Source organism: Musca autumnalis, unplaced genomic scaffold (assembly GCF_047663935.1).
Source record: "Musca autumnalis isolate F117 unplaced genomic scaffold, ASM4766393v1 scaffold_1, whole genome shotgun sequence".
NCBI lineage: Eukaryota > Metazoa > Arthropoda > Insecta > Diptera > Muscidae > Musca > Musca autumnalis.
This window is the reverse complement of record NW_027411644.1, coordinates 15,222,680-15,239,513: the sequence shown is the minus strand read 5'-3', so window position 1 is coordinate 15,239,513 and position 16,834 is coordinate 15,222,680. Positions and strand designations below refer to the sequence as shown.

General features: G+C 32.9%; 1 protein-coding gene across 11 annotated transcripts in view; it reads right to left on the bottom strand.

Annotated features, from left to right (window-relative positions):
* Positions 1-16,834, bottom strand: part of cno (adherens junction formation factor afadin) — a 267,454-nt gene that overhangs the window by 56,872 nt on the left and 193,748 nt on the right. Inside the window, exon 1 of one of the 11 annotated variants that reach the window (XM_073967879.1) lies at positions 8,452-9,091. The exons of the other annotated variants lie outside the window; for them this stretch is intronic. The gene's annotated coding sequence lies outside the window, so the exon portion shown is untranslated. Of the gene's footprint in view, positions 1-8,451; positions 9,092-16,834 lie in introns of those variants that run through there. 11 annotated transcript variants of the gene reach the window in all.

The following is a 16,834-nucleotide window of genomic DNA, read 5'->3' as shown; positions in this document are numbered from 1 at the left end:
TTTGCAAATACACATACGCACACCCACAGATAGATGAATGTAAACAACAAATGGACAGAAGTGGTAAATAAGGGAGAAAAGAATTGGTTTCAATGAATGACCTTACAATGTAGAAGCGTAACTGAATAGTCAAAATAAATGAGAGAGAAAGCGTATGACAAAGACAATAGTTAAGGAAACAATGTAAATTAAGATTAAGCCATAATTTCATGATTGCAGTAAACTCCATGCAGTAGTTGTTGTTGCAAAACTGATACAAAAAACTAAATGCTTCATAAAAATTTATGTTACAATTCAAATTCTTAAATTAACAGCAATTCATCTTTCAAATTAAGTTAAATCCACAAGTTGCTTTCGTAACAATACGTACGTATGTATACTTTATCATTAAGGATTTTAATCAAAGAAATGTGGCTAAATATCTGAATTATTTTTAGTAGGATTTTATGATAGATATTTGTACATACAAGTTCCACTATATATCTAACAATATGGACTTTCAATCTCTCTTATATGAAAAATGAATGAAAGATCTTCCTATTTGGTTAGTCATGTAAGAAGACGTTTTAAGGACATCTTATACCCAGAAAATCTTAAAATTGTCCTCTATTTGCAAAACTCCTTTATGTGGATTTTTTTAATAATATTTTATGAAAGACTATTAAAAATAGTCTATTTTTGGGCGGGCCACGAGGTCATTAAATGTAAATTTTTAAACAATTTGTTGATAGAATTTGTTGAGGATATTCCGTTTTGAAGCACAAGGCATAATTACGATTATTTAAAGACGAACTTCTTATCTGATACTTTTCCAAATGTATTTCCAATACCTTTCTTATATGTTTAGAATTATCATTAGTAAATTGGCGCCCAACGTGGGTCACTGTACAAAATTATATACCTCTTAATAAAATTGTTGGAATCTCCTTCAAACTAGTAATTCAATAAAAGAGAAACTACGAGACCTCTAATTGTAAATTTTTAAACAATTTGCTGATAGATTTTTTTTGGAAAATATTCCACTTTTGAAGGACTATCGGACAGAATTGGCATTATTTAAAGACTCCTCTTCGTAAGTTTTTATGTGTATTTTAGAATAATATTTTTGAAGGACCAACAAATCAATAATCGATGATAGCTAAGAAAATAAGGGATCAATTGGCCATTAATTGCAACTTTTTTAAATATTTTTGATATATTTTTTAATAATATTCTGTTTTTTGAAGGACCATCAGACAGAATTGGCATTATAATTCAAACTTCTCATCTGTAAATTTTGCAAGTTTATTTGCAACACCTTTTTCTTACACATTTAGGATTATCATAGGTGAAGTGGCGCCCAACATGGGTTACATTTCAAAATTTTTAATTTTCTAATTCAGACATTGATCAAAACTCCTCTAACTCGGAAGTTTTTGCTTGTACCAAATAAAGCCATCCAATGTATCTCAATGAAAGTATTTCTACATTGGCGTCCAATGTTAAAAACTTCTTTTAATAAGTTTGGTTTTTTAAATATATTTTTGAACTTTTATAGAATTTTTACTAATAAATACCTCTTTTTTTGAAGAACGATCAGACAGAATTGACATTACTATCCAAACGTCTCATCTGTACATTTTGCAAGTTTCTTTGCAACTCCTTTCCACCTTTCTAAGATTATCATGGGTAAAGTGGCGCCCAACATGGGTCTAACTCAGACATGGATCTAATATTGAACATTTTAACAACACTACCTCTGAACCTGCCGTCATTGCTGTGCTAAATAGATCAACTCAAGTTATATTTTGAAACTCTTCTACATTAGGGTCCAATGTGGAATTCCTCGTCATGATGTGTATGTGAATTTTTAAATTATACTTTTGAAATCTCCTTCAAACCAGTTGTCGTGGATAGTTCATTTAGAATTACCACTGGTAAAATCGCCCCAACCTTACATATCCTTCCAATTCAAATACGGATCTATTAAATTACTTCTCAATAAATCTACTTACTTCTCTAAATCTACAATCGTTGCCTGTGCCAAGTGGATTTACCCAATGTTTCTTAGTGGAAGTAATTCTGCATCACGTCACCATAAATGCCCGAAGTCGTATCTCAAAAAAAGTCAAAATTAGATTTTTGATTGAATCTAATACATAAGACTAAAATACATGCTCTTGCAAAATTTCAAGCTTCTACGTTAAGAAATAACGATCCTATTCAAGAAAAGGCATTTCGGAAAATGGGTTAACATTGCAGATTTTGTTGTACTGACCAAGCGTTTCCGCGATTTTGGTAATATTGGTAATATACGATTGATAATATCCCATATACTCGTCTGCATAAGATTAATATTCCATAAAACATTTTTTTTTTCATTTTTTAACGTTTTTTTTGTTACTTAGTTATTATTTTGTTAGTTACGAATTTTGGCATTTATGGTGAGGGATCTGTACCTTTTGCGAGTTTATTTGCAAAACCATGTTTCGATGATTAGAATTATCAATAGTAAAGTGGCGCCCAATATAGGTCACTACACAACATTATATACCCCTAACTCAGATATGGATCTATTGAATCCATATTTAACAAAACTCCCCCTTAAATCTGTCCTCATTCATATGGTGAATAAATCAACCCAATGTATCTTAGTGAAACTTTTCTTTATTAGCGTCCAATGTGGAACGCATCTTCATGATTTTTTAATAAAATTTTGGAAGCCCCTTCAAATCAGTAATTCAAAATTATGACTGGTAAATCTATAGTCCTTGCTTGTAGCAAATGAATGTAATTTTACATTGGCGCCCAACGTAGTGATTTCACATATTTAAAATTATCTAAGGACTTTTAAAGGCAAGAAACAAATTTTTTATGTGGATTTTTTAATAATATTTTCATATGTACCTTTTGTGCTCTTATTTACAATACATTTCTTAGATGTTTAGAATTATCATTGGTAAAGTGGCGCCCACATGGGCCACTGTACAAAATTACTATACATATTTAAAATTATCTAAGGACTTCTATAGGCAAGAAACAAATCTTTAATGTGGATTTTTTAATAATATTTTTGGAAGCATCTTCTCATCTGTACCTTTTGTAAGGTTATTTACAATACCTTTCATACATGTTTAGAATTATCATTGGTAAAGTGGCGTCCAACATGGGTCACTGTACAAAATTATATACCTCCTAACACAGCTATGGATATATTAAATCTTTTTGTAATAAAGTTTCCTCTGAATATGTCAACATTGCTATGCTAAATAGACCAATATTGGATTTTATTGAAACTTTTCTACATTAGCGTTCAATGTGGGATTCCGCTTCATGATTTTTATGAGGATTTTTTCTAACATTTTTGGAAGCACCTTTACTATTATTAAGAAATTCAATTATTCCGAATTATCACCGGTAAAGTGGTCATTTCAATAAAACTGTCTTCAATATATAGTCGTTGCTTGTTTTAAGCGAAATTATTTCTATATTGGCGCCCAATGTAAGACTCGTCTTCATAATAATCATTGGATAATAATAGTTTTGAAGGGCTTTCAAAAGTGTAATCGTGGATATTCAGTGATTTCACTTTTATAAAATTACAATGTAAGGACTTTTATAGTTTTTATTTTATTTTATGTTAAACACCTAAAAGTATGCTCCATTTCTCCTAAATCCCTTAAAAATATACTTCGAAATTACAAATTCATACAAATTGTCACTAAACCTATTTTTAAATCTTTGCTGAACTTTTCCTCTAATTAAAACTTATTTTTTCACGCAGATTTCAGGCCAACAACTGCTTTACTTTTAAAATATTTAAGCAATTTGTCATCTAAAATTAGCTTTTTTACTTTCACGGTACAGTCGATATGAGATAAAACTTTTCTTGAATTGTTTTGGCATATGTTGTTAATTTCTTGTTCAAACTTATCGTCATCGTTTGGGGAGACAAAAAGTTTTCTTTTGACACCACACAAGAGGAAAAAGATGTGAAAATCTTGGTGAGTTTATTTTTTTATTAAGAGGAGACCTTAGAACTTTGAAAAAGAAAAACAAAAGTCTTTTAAAACTTTGTTGTTCCAAAGGTCGGAATCACTTTATTTTTAACAAATTGTGAACATCGATGAAAAATCTTCTTTCCTTGTGGGATTTGCCCAAAAAGGAGGTGAGGTCTAAAACAGATAAAGGAAAAAGAAAGTGTCTATAAATGGCTATACCTATAATGAAAATAATTAGAACAAGTGTGGATGGTATTTTCTTATATATTTATTTCCCCCACAATTTGGGGCTGGTAAAACTGAAGTGCAATAAATGATAACAATCGCAAACAAATGACGTAGAAATAAACCCCCCTAATAAAATGTGTATTTGTACACACATTGCAGTATAGATCAAAATAATAGCAGTCTTATAACGGGAATGGTCATTTTTTGTGCTATATCTAAAATAAACAACACGAGTGATTTTTATGGAATCTGCAACAAAGAATGAATTATGAAGTAAACTATGTGTCGAAGTTAATCCTGTTCCGAGATAATTATTTATAAATCGTAAAAATTGATGTAAGTTGTGTTGCTATTTTCATGTTTATAGAAACCCACATGAATGGTATAGCTCATATCTCCCCCATATTACATGTGTAGTGCTGAACAATTGTACAAATGTTTGCTGCTGGAGCTTTTCTTGTGTGGGGAAAAATGTTGATAATTTGTGTGTGTTATGCGTAAGTTAGTCTCCCCAATGTTTCATTACCAAAAAAACATTTGTCATGCTTAGCACAGGTACATAAGTTCTTGGAAAAACTAAACATATAACACACAAGTGGTATGGTGGTGGGGAGGTTACATTTGTGAGAAAGCCACCACATGTGTGCTTCGAAATTTATGGGTCATTTATATTTTGACTTTTACTTGAATACGTTTGGGTGAAGTGGGTGAAGAGAGACCATTTTTGGTTGAAGCTTGCAATATACATTCTCTTAGCCAGGTACATTAATGCAGGTAATGTAGCAAATCATATATTTTTCGATGGAAATTCACACTTGAATTGTTTAAAAATGCTTTTATTTATTTTTTATTATTAAATGGTTTAATAATTTTTGTAAAATTTGCAATTTAATTTTTCATCCCCAGCAGCTAACTTATAGAGAAGATTGATTATATGTAGAATAAGCATTTAGTGAAGTGGCGCCCAACATGGGTCACTGTACAAATTTGTCAATTGTAAAGTGGCGCCCAATGTGGGTCACTGTACAAAATTATTTCAGATGAGCCTGACCGATTTGTCGTTATTTATAGGCAAACTTCTCATTTATACATTTTGCAAATTTATGTGCAATTCCTTTCTTTCATATTTAGAATTGTTGGCAAAGTGTCGCCCGATATGGGCCGCTGTACAAAATTATATATTTTCAGACGTGAATTAAATAGCTTTTTAACAATACTCCCTTTGCACAAAACTCATTTATTGTGCAAAATTGAGCCAAAAAATGCATCTTAGTGAAGCATTTCTACATTGGCGCCCGATGAGGAACTCTTTATACTTTTCTACATCGATTTTTAATAATGGTCAAAAGAGTTAAGAATATGTTTTGATCGTTCACGAGCCAATAATTCCATTTTTTTAAGAATAAGTTTTATAAATTTTGTGAATACTCTACAAAGTTTATTTTGAAGGCCCATCGTACCGATTGATTTGACATAAGTTAAAGACGAACACATTTAACAAGTTAATTTGCAACCCTTCCTTACGTATTCAGCATCATGATAGGTAAAGTCATTTTACAAAATTGCATCTTCTGATTCAGATATGGATCTATGAAATACCTTAAAAAAACTCCATTCATTCCCAATGCATCTTTTAGTGAAGCACTTCTACATTGACGCCCGATGAGAAACACTTCATCTAGATTTTTAATAATATTGTTTGAAGGACTTCAAACTTGTAATCGAGTATAGTTCATAATATTTTCCGAGGGACCAAGAGACCAATAACTGCAATTTTTAAGCATATTTTTATACATTTTTTATGAATATTCCAAAAGGTTTATTTACAAGTTTCATCTGACCAATTTGACGTTATTTAAAGACGAACTTCTCAGCTGTACAATTTGCATATGTATTGCCAATTCCTTTCATATATATTTAGAATTATCATTGGTAAAGTGGCGCCCAACATGGGCCACAGTACAACATTATAAACTTTCTAATTCATATATAAATCAATTAAAATTGTTAAAAAAAACTCCCTCTAACTCTACCGTCTTTGCTTGTGTCAAGTAAAGCAACCCAATGAATGTATTTCTGAGGAACTCCTCTTAATAATTTTTTATGTGGATTTTTTAATCAAAATTTTAAAAGAACTTTCTGACCAGAAATTGTGGACAGTTAAAATATATTTTCAGAGGGACCACGAGGCAACAAATACAACTTAAATATTTTTTGATAGCTTTTTTAAAGAATATATTTAATTTTTTGATTGACCATCAGACAGAATTGGCAATATAAAACACATTTTTAAGCTGCACATTTCGCAAGTTGTTCTGCAACACCTTTCTTAAAAATTTAGGATTATCATTGGTAAAGTGGCGCCCAAAACGGGTCACTGTACAAAACTATATGCCTTAAAACTTAGATATGGATCTATTAAATCCCTTTTAAAAATATCCCATCTCGTTTTTGCCTGTACCAAAAAAGGGGTGCATCGTAATGAAAGAACTTCTACATTGGCGTCCAATGTGGTCCACCTCTTAATAATTTTGGTAGGGATTTTTAACTAAAATTTTAAAGGACTTTTAAACCAGTTAAAATATATGTTTTGAGGGACCACGAGGTCATTAATTGCAACTTTTAAAAATACTTGTTGATTGATTTGTTTGAGAAGACAGAATTTATTTAAAGGCGAACTTCTCATATGTACATTTTACAAGTTTATTTGAACGATTTTCTTGCATATTTAGCAGTATTATTGGTAAAGCAGTATTATTGGCCACTCTATAAAATTAGATACCACACAACTCAGATATGGATCTAATATATCACATTTTAACAAAATTACTTCCGAATCTGCCGTCATTGCTGTGCTAAATAGATCAACACAGGATATCGTCTAAAACTCTTTTACATTAGCGTCCAATGTGGAACTCCTCGCCATAATCTGTGTTTGAACATTTTTAATAATACTTTTGGATTCTCCTTCCAGGTACCGTAACTAGCAACTGTGGAGATATGGTTAATTCAGAATTATGACTGGTAAAGTGGGGCCCGACATGGGTCATTGTACAATATTACATCTCCTTCTATTTGAAATATGTTTCAACGATTCTATTAAATCTATTTTCAGCAAAACTCTGGTCGTTGCTTGCGCCATGTAGATTTACCCAATGTATCTTAGTGTAGGTAATTCTACATTGGCGCCCAACGTGGGATGCCTCATGTGAATTGGTTATTTGTTTTATGTGAATTGGTTAATACAATTTTTTAAAGAGTCTTCAAAAGTGTAATATTTTTTGATATCTTTTTATGAATATTTATTTCTTTTTTTTTTTTTTTTTTTGAAGAGGCTTCTGATAGAGTTAGCAATATTCAAAGATACAGGTTTGCATGTTTATTTACAATCATCAATGATCATATATAATATTTACAATTATGCGTAAAGTGGCGTCCAACATGGGTATCGGTACAAAAGTATACAATTTCTAATCACCGACCGAAATTCTAATTTTTGAGACGTTTCTGTTTATTTTACTCGCAAAAGATTAAATTTTAATTTTTTAAGGATAGTTAAGTATATTTTTTAGGGATCACGAGGATAATAACTACATTTTTTATTTACTTGTCGTTAGTATTTTGAGAATATTCTAAGGCTCATCTGATGGACTTGGCATCATTTAAAGACGAATGTCCCTTTGCAAGTTTATTTGCTTCTCCTTTTTAAAATACTTAGGATTATCATTGATTAATTGGCGACCAACATGGGTCATTGAACAAAATTATCTACCTTCTAATTATGATCTGGATATATTTAGTCGCTTTTTAACAAAACTCTCTCTAAAACTATCGTGGTTATTGGTGGCAAATAAAACCAACCAATATATTGTAGTTAAAGTGAATTAAGCAGCTTAAGTGGCGCCCAATTTGGAACATGTCCATATTTTATATTCTCCCATATTATTTTTTATAACCTTAAATACATTTACGTTGCAATTTGTTCTTGTTTTAATTTTTTTCTTTGATTCTTTTAGTTCGGGTAAGTAAATGTGGCATAATTTTGGATGCCTAATCATTACAGGAAATCAAGGTTTGCTACCATAAATTATGTACGTCATTTCTAGTTAAAAGTATTTTCACATTGGCGTCCAATGTTGCCCCATTAGACTATTTTTATATTCTTAAATAAATTTGTATTGTAATTTGTACTTGCCAGTATACTTTTATTAAGAATGAATGAGAGGGGAGAAATGTGACATACTTTTGGGTGCTTAATTATTACAGGAAATCCAGATTTGCCACCATTAAAGATGTTTGTGAAATACACTTTCAATCATGGGTTGAAGAGGAGGCAGATATCACTCAGGGCATTGCAGGCTGTATGATTCCTTTATTGTAACGCCGCCAGCCACCACTAGGAACCCCCTTAGGACTTGGCATTTGAGGCGGCACATTTCACACAAACACAGCAAATTGACATCGTTAACACAAAAATTCAATTAACTTTTTAATAAAACACACGCGGCACCAATCAGACTATAAGGACAATTGCTAAGCTTCTCACATACGCTTTACGCTTCTACTTCTTCTTCTTGGTTTTCATGCATTTAAACAATGCCAATTAAAAACGAGCAAATCTCACTCACGAAATACACAAATAGAGCCAATTTCGTTGAGAATTTGTATTCCAATTTAATTTTTAACGCCACGTAGTGTGTGATTTTTACTACGCACCGCGAAAATCACGAAAATGAAAACGAATTGCTTAATACGGCAATGTGATGACGAGAATGGTGTTGTTGTTGCTTACTACGAATTGGAAATTTTCAACGCAATATCCTGCGACAGGATATTACATTGTCTTACCGTGGTTTTAACCGTTTCACAGTATACAACAGACTAAAAAGCATGACTATCGACCGACGAACAAAGGAAACACAACAATACAATCAGAGGAATGAATGAAAGAAAGAAAGTACAACAATGGCACAACAATGATGGCAACACAAACATACACTCCGAGTCAGTCAGTAGTAAGTAGTCAACAATATAGTAGCTTAACTGGCAGGTTGGATTGGCCAGACAGCCAGACAGTGAACCAACAGCCAGCCAGCCATACATTCAGTAAGTAAAAAAAACTACGTTGTAAATGGTATGACATCGAAAAAAGTTGTGTAGTTCTATCCTACACAAATACAAAATGGAAAATAATAACAATAGAATAGGAAAAATGCGCTCAGAGTATAGCAGCAGCATAGAAAAGCAAAACAAAATTGTCCTTTACATTCACTTACATATGTATTTGTAGGTATGTACTCATACCCCTATCTAGACTAGCCGAAAAAAACTAGAGTTGTCAAATGTGATATATTGTGCCAAATATTTTCAAGAGATTTATTGCTAAGGGAGTTAACAACAAACGGAAATAGTTTTTTTACGGATTATGGAATTTTGAAGTATTTCAAAAAACAAAAAAATATCATGTCCTTTGTAAGCTCTGAGTTAAATTGTATGTTTTAGAATTACAAACAAATGTGAAAAGTTACTGGGCTTGGCACACTGGGTTGAGAATATTAAGTATTGTGTTATAAACATAACATGACCCACATTGGGCGCCAATATATGTTATTAAATTCATGTTAATTTGTAGCCAAATTTAATTTTCAACCAAATTTAATTATTCGTTTGGTCATCTCCATGCTAATAGAAAAATGGATATGGAATTGAAAATTTTCCACAATGAACGCCAATTGAAAACCTCATATACTCTCAATTTTCATGGTGATTTTAGTTAAATATACACGCAGAGAAAAAATATTATTGGAACAATCATATTCTAAGAACAAAATAGTGTATTTTAAAATTCTTAAAATATGTATTGTTGGCGCAACAATATATTTTGTGTCATCATGTTTCCTAATAAAAAATATATGGTTGAAACAACAATATATATTTTCAGATTTTTAAAATACACTATTTTGTTCTTAGAATATGATTGCTCAACAATATCTCTTCTCTGTGTGTAGTGCTTTAATTGCTGGGTGCCATCGCGGTGAATTTTTTTTTTTTTTTTTTGTCAAAAATGATTTCCTGTTGTGAAAATGAATGAACTTTTGCCTATTAATACCTAAATTAGCATTCATTCCATTTTATTATAGAATATAGTTCCGCACAAACCACTTTGAAACAAAATTTTTTGTTTGCAATTGAAGTTGCTCGAGTTAAGGTAGCGCCAAAGAAATTCCCGATCAGAGTGTTTCTTTGGACACTTATATATTTGAGCGAGCAATTGACACTTGGGTATAAAAAGTTTCTTGTTGAAAAACAAGAAACAAGGGAACTGATGAAGATCTGTGGCGTGATCTGAAACTATAGTCTTCCCTGCCTTATCCCTTGGTAAACATCGATAATTTTTTCCCACTAATAAATTAAAGTTGTTTTAATAATGACTTCAAAAATTGTCAAAAGTTCTGAAAAATAAAAGCTTTAAAGCTTTTTTTTGCGGAAGCTTTTTTATCGAATCACCTTATAATAAAGATATTATGTAATCTTATATAGAAACTCATCACGCAATGATACTGAAATATGAGGTTGTAAAAAAGTCATTACCCTAATGCACACCCGTCGAAATTTTCTGAGTATTTCAGCCATGTAAAACTTCTCAAGTGGTGTCTTAGGACACGCCGTTCGGGCTCGGCGATAAACTGTAGCTCCCATCTCAGCTAATATGAATCGGGGTGCACTCATTGATATGAGAGAAATCTCCCTTATCCCATCTGGGATGTTTGTGGAACAGTTAGTGCTTTAATTATAATTTTTTTTTTTTGGAATTTATGTTACTTCCCCATACATATTTATAGAAATTGTTTTTTGTTTAATATTTAAATAAAATTTCCACATTAGACTCCAATTTGCAAATTTCCAATTTTTCATAGAGTTAAAGAAAGAATGACCCACGTTGGGCGCCAATTAATGTTATTAAGCTCATGATTATTTTTTTATTTTCAGCCAAATGACCTATTGATTTTCTTAGTTGCTTATATGAAAATAGAGAAATATATGTAATAAAGTTATTTTTTCTTTTGACATGGAATTGATAATTTGCCACTTTGGGCGCCAATTTAAAATATCACACACTCTGTAGTTTTTTGCTTTTCCTTCAACATTTGTTGGAATCTAAGTCACCTCCCCACACATTTTAATAGAAACGTCTTTTATGTAAAATTTTTAAAAAGAATGCTAACTTTGGGCGCCATTTGACATTTCCATTGGAAAGTTTGACATTTTTTAGCATAAACGTACTTAGGACAGTTTGACATACGACCATGGGTTGTATTGTTTAAAGTGACTTGAAAAAATCACTGCAAAAACTTTCAATTTACTTGTGAACATTTTCGTCCGATCATTTTTCACAACTTTCGATGTGGTTTATCACGGCAAGAGTTCTTCGATGAAATCAAATCTATGTATTGTGATGAAGCACCATCCTATAGTTCAGTGAAAAACTGATGTAATGTACTCAATCGTGGCCGACACTCGCTAAAAACGAAGGTCGCGAGGGTCGTTAAAAAAACCGCCGTTGTGCCAGAAAAATATAAGCCGTGCGTGAAGAAATAATGCAAGATCGCCATGTTATATTCCGTGAGATAGAGGCGTCCTTGGGTTTTTCTTCCAACAGCTCACATTCGATCCCGCGACGATCGGTGCAAGAAATTTCGAAAAAAATACGATCGTGGAACTATGCATATGAGCTCTAAAAATACCAACAAATCGCCAGAAGATGCTGTAAAAGCGTTCAAAAACCACGTTTTGGAGGTGTCTCAATCGGAGTTCCGACCGAAAGTTCGATACCCACTCACCTTGGGCGGCTATAAGGAATACAGACAAATGGATTTTGTACACAAAATTCTGGATGAGTTGCAATTAAAGCCTTTGTGGTTCAACCTTCCAATATACCTTCCCTTATCCGGGAAAATTTAATGAAGGTAAAGTATAAAATCAGCATTTATGCTTACGAGGGTCTATACACTTTCATACGGGCAAAATGTTCCTCATCGAAATAATGGTTTTAGACCCCAAGTATGTTTGGACGAAATGTGTTTCAGGCAATTTGAAGTTGATTGAGCAATGTCCGTCCGTCTGTTTGTCTGGCTGGCTGGAGCGCACGATAACTCTCCAACGGATGAGCCGATTCGGTTCAAATTTTCGCTTTCGCAATATTTTGTCCAAACTTAGTTTAAGTTCGAAGATGGGTTATATCGCTCCACTCCTTCCGGTACCTCCCCCAGAAAAGTTCGAAAATGTTCGGAAAATTTGTGCGCACGATTACTCTTGAAGGGAGCAACCGATTTGGTCCATACTGTGCGCATCGTGAAATTTCTACTAGATGAGGTTCCAATATGGACTCAATCGGTTCACTCCTTCGGGTACCTCCCACACAAAATTTGGGAAAACTTGGGTTTAGGACCACCTCTCGTATCTCTTTGATTTTTGTTGTAGCAAATTGTATTCACTGCCCCTATACAACAGTACAAGTTTTATTACGGGCAAGTCCATTCTTCCTAAGAAAATAGCCTGAAAGGTACAAAACACCCCTATGACACCGTATGTAGTGGTTGGAGCGCAAGATAACTCTCGAACGGATCTGCCGATTCGGTCTAAAATGTGGCCTTCGTAATAATTTGTGCAAACTTAGGTGAAGTTCGAAGATAAGCCATATCGGTCCACTCCTTCAGTTACCTCCCCCACAAAAGTGCAAAAATGTTCCGAAAAATTGTACACACGATAACTCTTGATGGGAGTGACCGATTTGGTCCATACTTCACATATCCTAATATATCTACCAGATATAGATCAGGTTCGAAAATGGACTACCCACTCCTTTGGGTACCTCCCACACAAAATTTTGGATAAATTCACTTTAAGATCTGATCTCGAATCACTTCGATTTTTGTTAAAGCAACTTGCATTCGCTGCCTCAATTACGGCAGCAAATGTTTTTTCACGGCCAAGTCCATACTTCTTGAAAAAAACAGCCCGAAAGTCGTAAAAACCCCTATGGCACCATATCGTCATCTGAAATGCCTAAAGACGTAACCCTCAAAGGGTTACGTTGAGGGTTACGTCTTTGGGCATTTCAGGTGACGTTCGTCCACACTTTGGATATTGCAATATTTCTTCGAATATTAGATGAAATTCGAAGGTGGTGCTTATATGTCCACTCCTTCGGGTGCCTCCCCCACAGAAGTTCGAAAATATTCGCTAAAATGGTACGCGTAGCAACCGATTTGGTCCAAACTTTGGATCTCTAAATATTGTCGAAGCTTAGTTTATGTTCAAATGTGGGTCATATCTGTCCAATCCTTGTGGTACCACTCACACAAATGTTCAACATTTTTGTGTGGTTCGAGGATCCTTTGGACATTTTTACCGAAGGTTTTCCTAGTGGCCCTGTTTACAGCGATAATATGTTTTTCGTAGGCTAGTGTGATAAAAAAGCCCTATCTATCGATATCCCCGCATATTTTTGAGCTTTAATCCTATCCATACTTTTGTCGGTTCCCCTAAATACATACATAGGTAAGTTTTTTTTGAAAAAAAAAAATATATTTCAATCCACACAGGCTGAGGGTATATGTCTGTAGCCGAAGCCGACTGATACTTTTTTACTTGTTTTATTTCAAAAATCACTTTAAAATTTTTGTCTGGTTGATGTTTTTAATTGCAGGCATCTTGAATGGTTATTTCGTGAAATATTCATATTTCCTAACGGGAAATTGGTCCAGTAATCGTATACATACTCGTATACATAGTTATGATAAAATCTTGAACGGATTTTTTATGCATATTTTCACATACATGTTTAAAGGACCTTCAGACTGAATTAGCATTATATAAAGACGAACTTCTCATCTGTACGTTTTAGTAAAGTGGCGTCCAACATGGGTCACTGTATAAAATTATATACCTTCCCTCTAAATCTACCGCCGTTATTTGTGTCGGATAGAGCCACACAAAGTATGTATGTTTCTTAGTGTGCGTACTTCAACATTGGCGCCCAATGTGAAACAGCTATTACGTTTTTGTATGCGAATGTTTAATGATATTTTATGAAGGACTTTCAAACCAATAACCGTGTACAATTAAAAATGTATTTTAATTAATTTCTCGTTAGAGTCGAGCTTAATGACCAATGATGCAAGGGAACAAGGAAAGCCGAAGATTCGAACCCACGCAACAGCCACTATGTTACATGTATGTTTCGCCTTTGGTAGAGGCTCTTGAGACATATCGGCTGTGGAGCCAAACTCATAACTTTCAAAGACTACGCTAAGCGTTTGTCATGAAAGCCATACAATGATTGAACAAATAATCAGCGTTGTAAAAAATAAATTGCATTTGAAAGAGGAAAAGTTAAATGATGGCGAAGCCGCTCCACTGCCGATATATCTGAAGAGCCTTTACCAAAGGCGAAACATGAAGGTCTAAATATATACTCAGTCTAAATCTATAGTGGTTGTTAATGACAAATAAAACCACCTTATTTGTATATCGTAACATATCTGTATACTTTGCATGCTTATTTATAGCTCTTTCTTCCACACTAAGGTAAAGTGGCGCCCAACATGGGTCACTGTAAAAAATTATTAAATTTATAATTCAGGTATGGATCTTTTAACCCACTTAGCGCCGAGAATTTTTTTTTGCGAGAAAACTTAAAAACTTTAATGAAAATTCTATTTTTGAGACATTTTAAGCATTTTTTAAAAAATAACTTTTTTCCCTAAAACGTATAGTTTTCCTGCAATCGGGCATTCTTTTAAAAGTGCCAAAAACTTTGGAGGGTAATATTGGTGTATCCTTACATGTCAATCCCTTGGTTTTTGATTGAGAAAATACTCTTACTATATTCCTAACAAATCCCTGACTTTATATGATCCTAACATTTATGATTAAATTTTTATCGCATATTTAAATATTCCATCAAAAGTCGAAAATTACAAAAAAGTCGATTTTTTTGAATAGCTTGGGTTTTAGGCCAATTGCGTGGAAATGCGTAGATCAAATGAAGCGTTATAAGCGTGAAATGACAGATAACAGACAATACTATAACAAAATGCAAAAAAACCCACAAAAATATTTGAAAAAACCAGAGTTTTAAGTCAATTTTTGCAACCATTTTTTGTGGCGTTTAAACGACCAGTGGCTTTATCTGGGTTAATACCGTTTTTAACAAAACTCCCTCTACATCTGCCGTCGTTGCTTGTACCGAATAGAGTATCCTAGAGAAAGTACATTTACATCGGCGTCCAATGTGGAATCTTTTGATTACTGATTTTTATGTCGATTATTAAAAAAATATTTTAAGGACCTTTAAGTCAGTAATCAAGCAACGTTAGGAATATTTTTTGAGGACCACGGTATTAATTATTGCAAATTTTTAAAATATTTCTAAAATATTATTGCAACTCTAGATTAGCAAGACCGTCATTAAAAGAATATCCCGTAAATATACAAAAACTTCTAATGTTGTAATTTTTTCGATTTTTTCTAATTTGGAGATAAACTCAATATTTCTTTATACGGACGTAATTGAAGTAAAATACCATCATAGTTTCAGTTCATTGGCCTTCTTTTCGTTCGAAATCACAAAAAAATGTCTCCTATAAATTTTTAATTAAAAAAAACAGCCTTGAACTATACTTCATTTCTGGGAAAATATTATTTCATTTGATGGTCACGGCATTACAACTGATTTTTTCTTTGTAATATTTCCAGGAAATAAAATGAAATTGAATTAAGAGATTACGAGGCATGTGTTGGAGTTCGCATGTGATATCCAATCGATGGTTAGTGGTAAAAAAGGGGATATGACGGACATCTAATTGATTTTGAATTAATTGAAAATGAAAAAAGTCAGGGGAAATAGAAATATTCCCTGAGATATGTTTCTTGGAAATCTTCTAAAAAGTAAAGCGTTTTGGAATCCCTAGAATAATAAATTATTTACAATTTAACGAAAATACCCAAGCTTATAACACGAATATCAGAGAAATAAACCACCCACAGACCCCATCAAACGAATTGAACTATAAAAAATAGTACTGAGTCTTTACAACGTAAAAAAATAAAGGGAATGAGAGATAGAGAAGATATTGCAAATAACAACAATTTAATATGAACGATATAAAACAAAAACGAAATGACACGTGAATAAAGCAACGAAATGTGTGCAGACGACAAAGAATATAACAGCAACAACAATTTCAGCAGCATCACAAAATAACAACTACCAATGCACTTTCACTATTTCAACGGTAATTAATTAAAATTAGCAGTTTCAGATTTCTCAATCGAATGTCAGATAAAGGAAATTATCTATTAGTGGACATGTTGTGTAAATTTGCTAGTTTATAGGTTATGGAGAGTGTTTGCGGAACGACCATGTCACTGAGGTTTAGGTGGCGTTTAAAGTTGGGAAGGGAAGAAAGGTTACGAATACCACAGAAAGTGGTTATTATTAATTATTCTCAAAATACATTTACATATACATATGTAAGTGTAATGCAATTCCGTGCTGTATTGTTTTGTTATATTAAAAAACATCACTAATATAAATTATGAAGCATATTTTAGTGAACAAC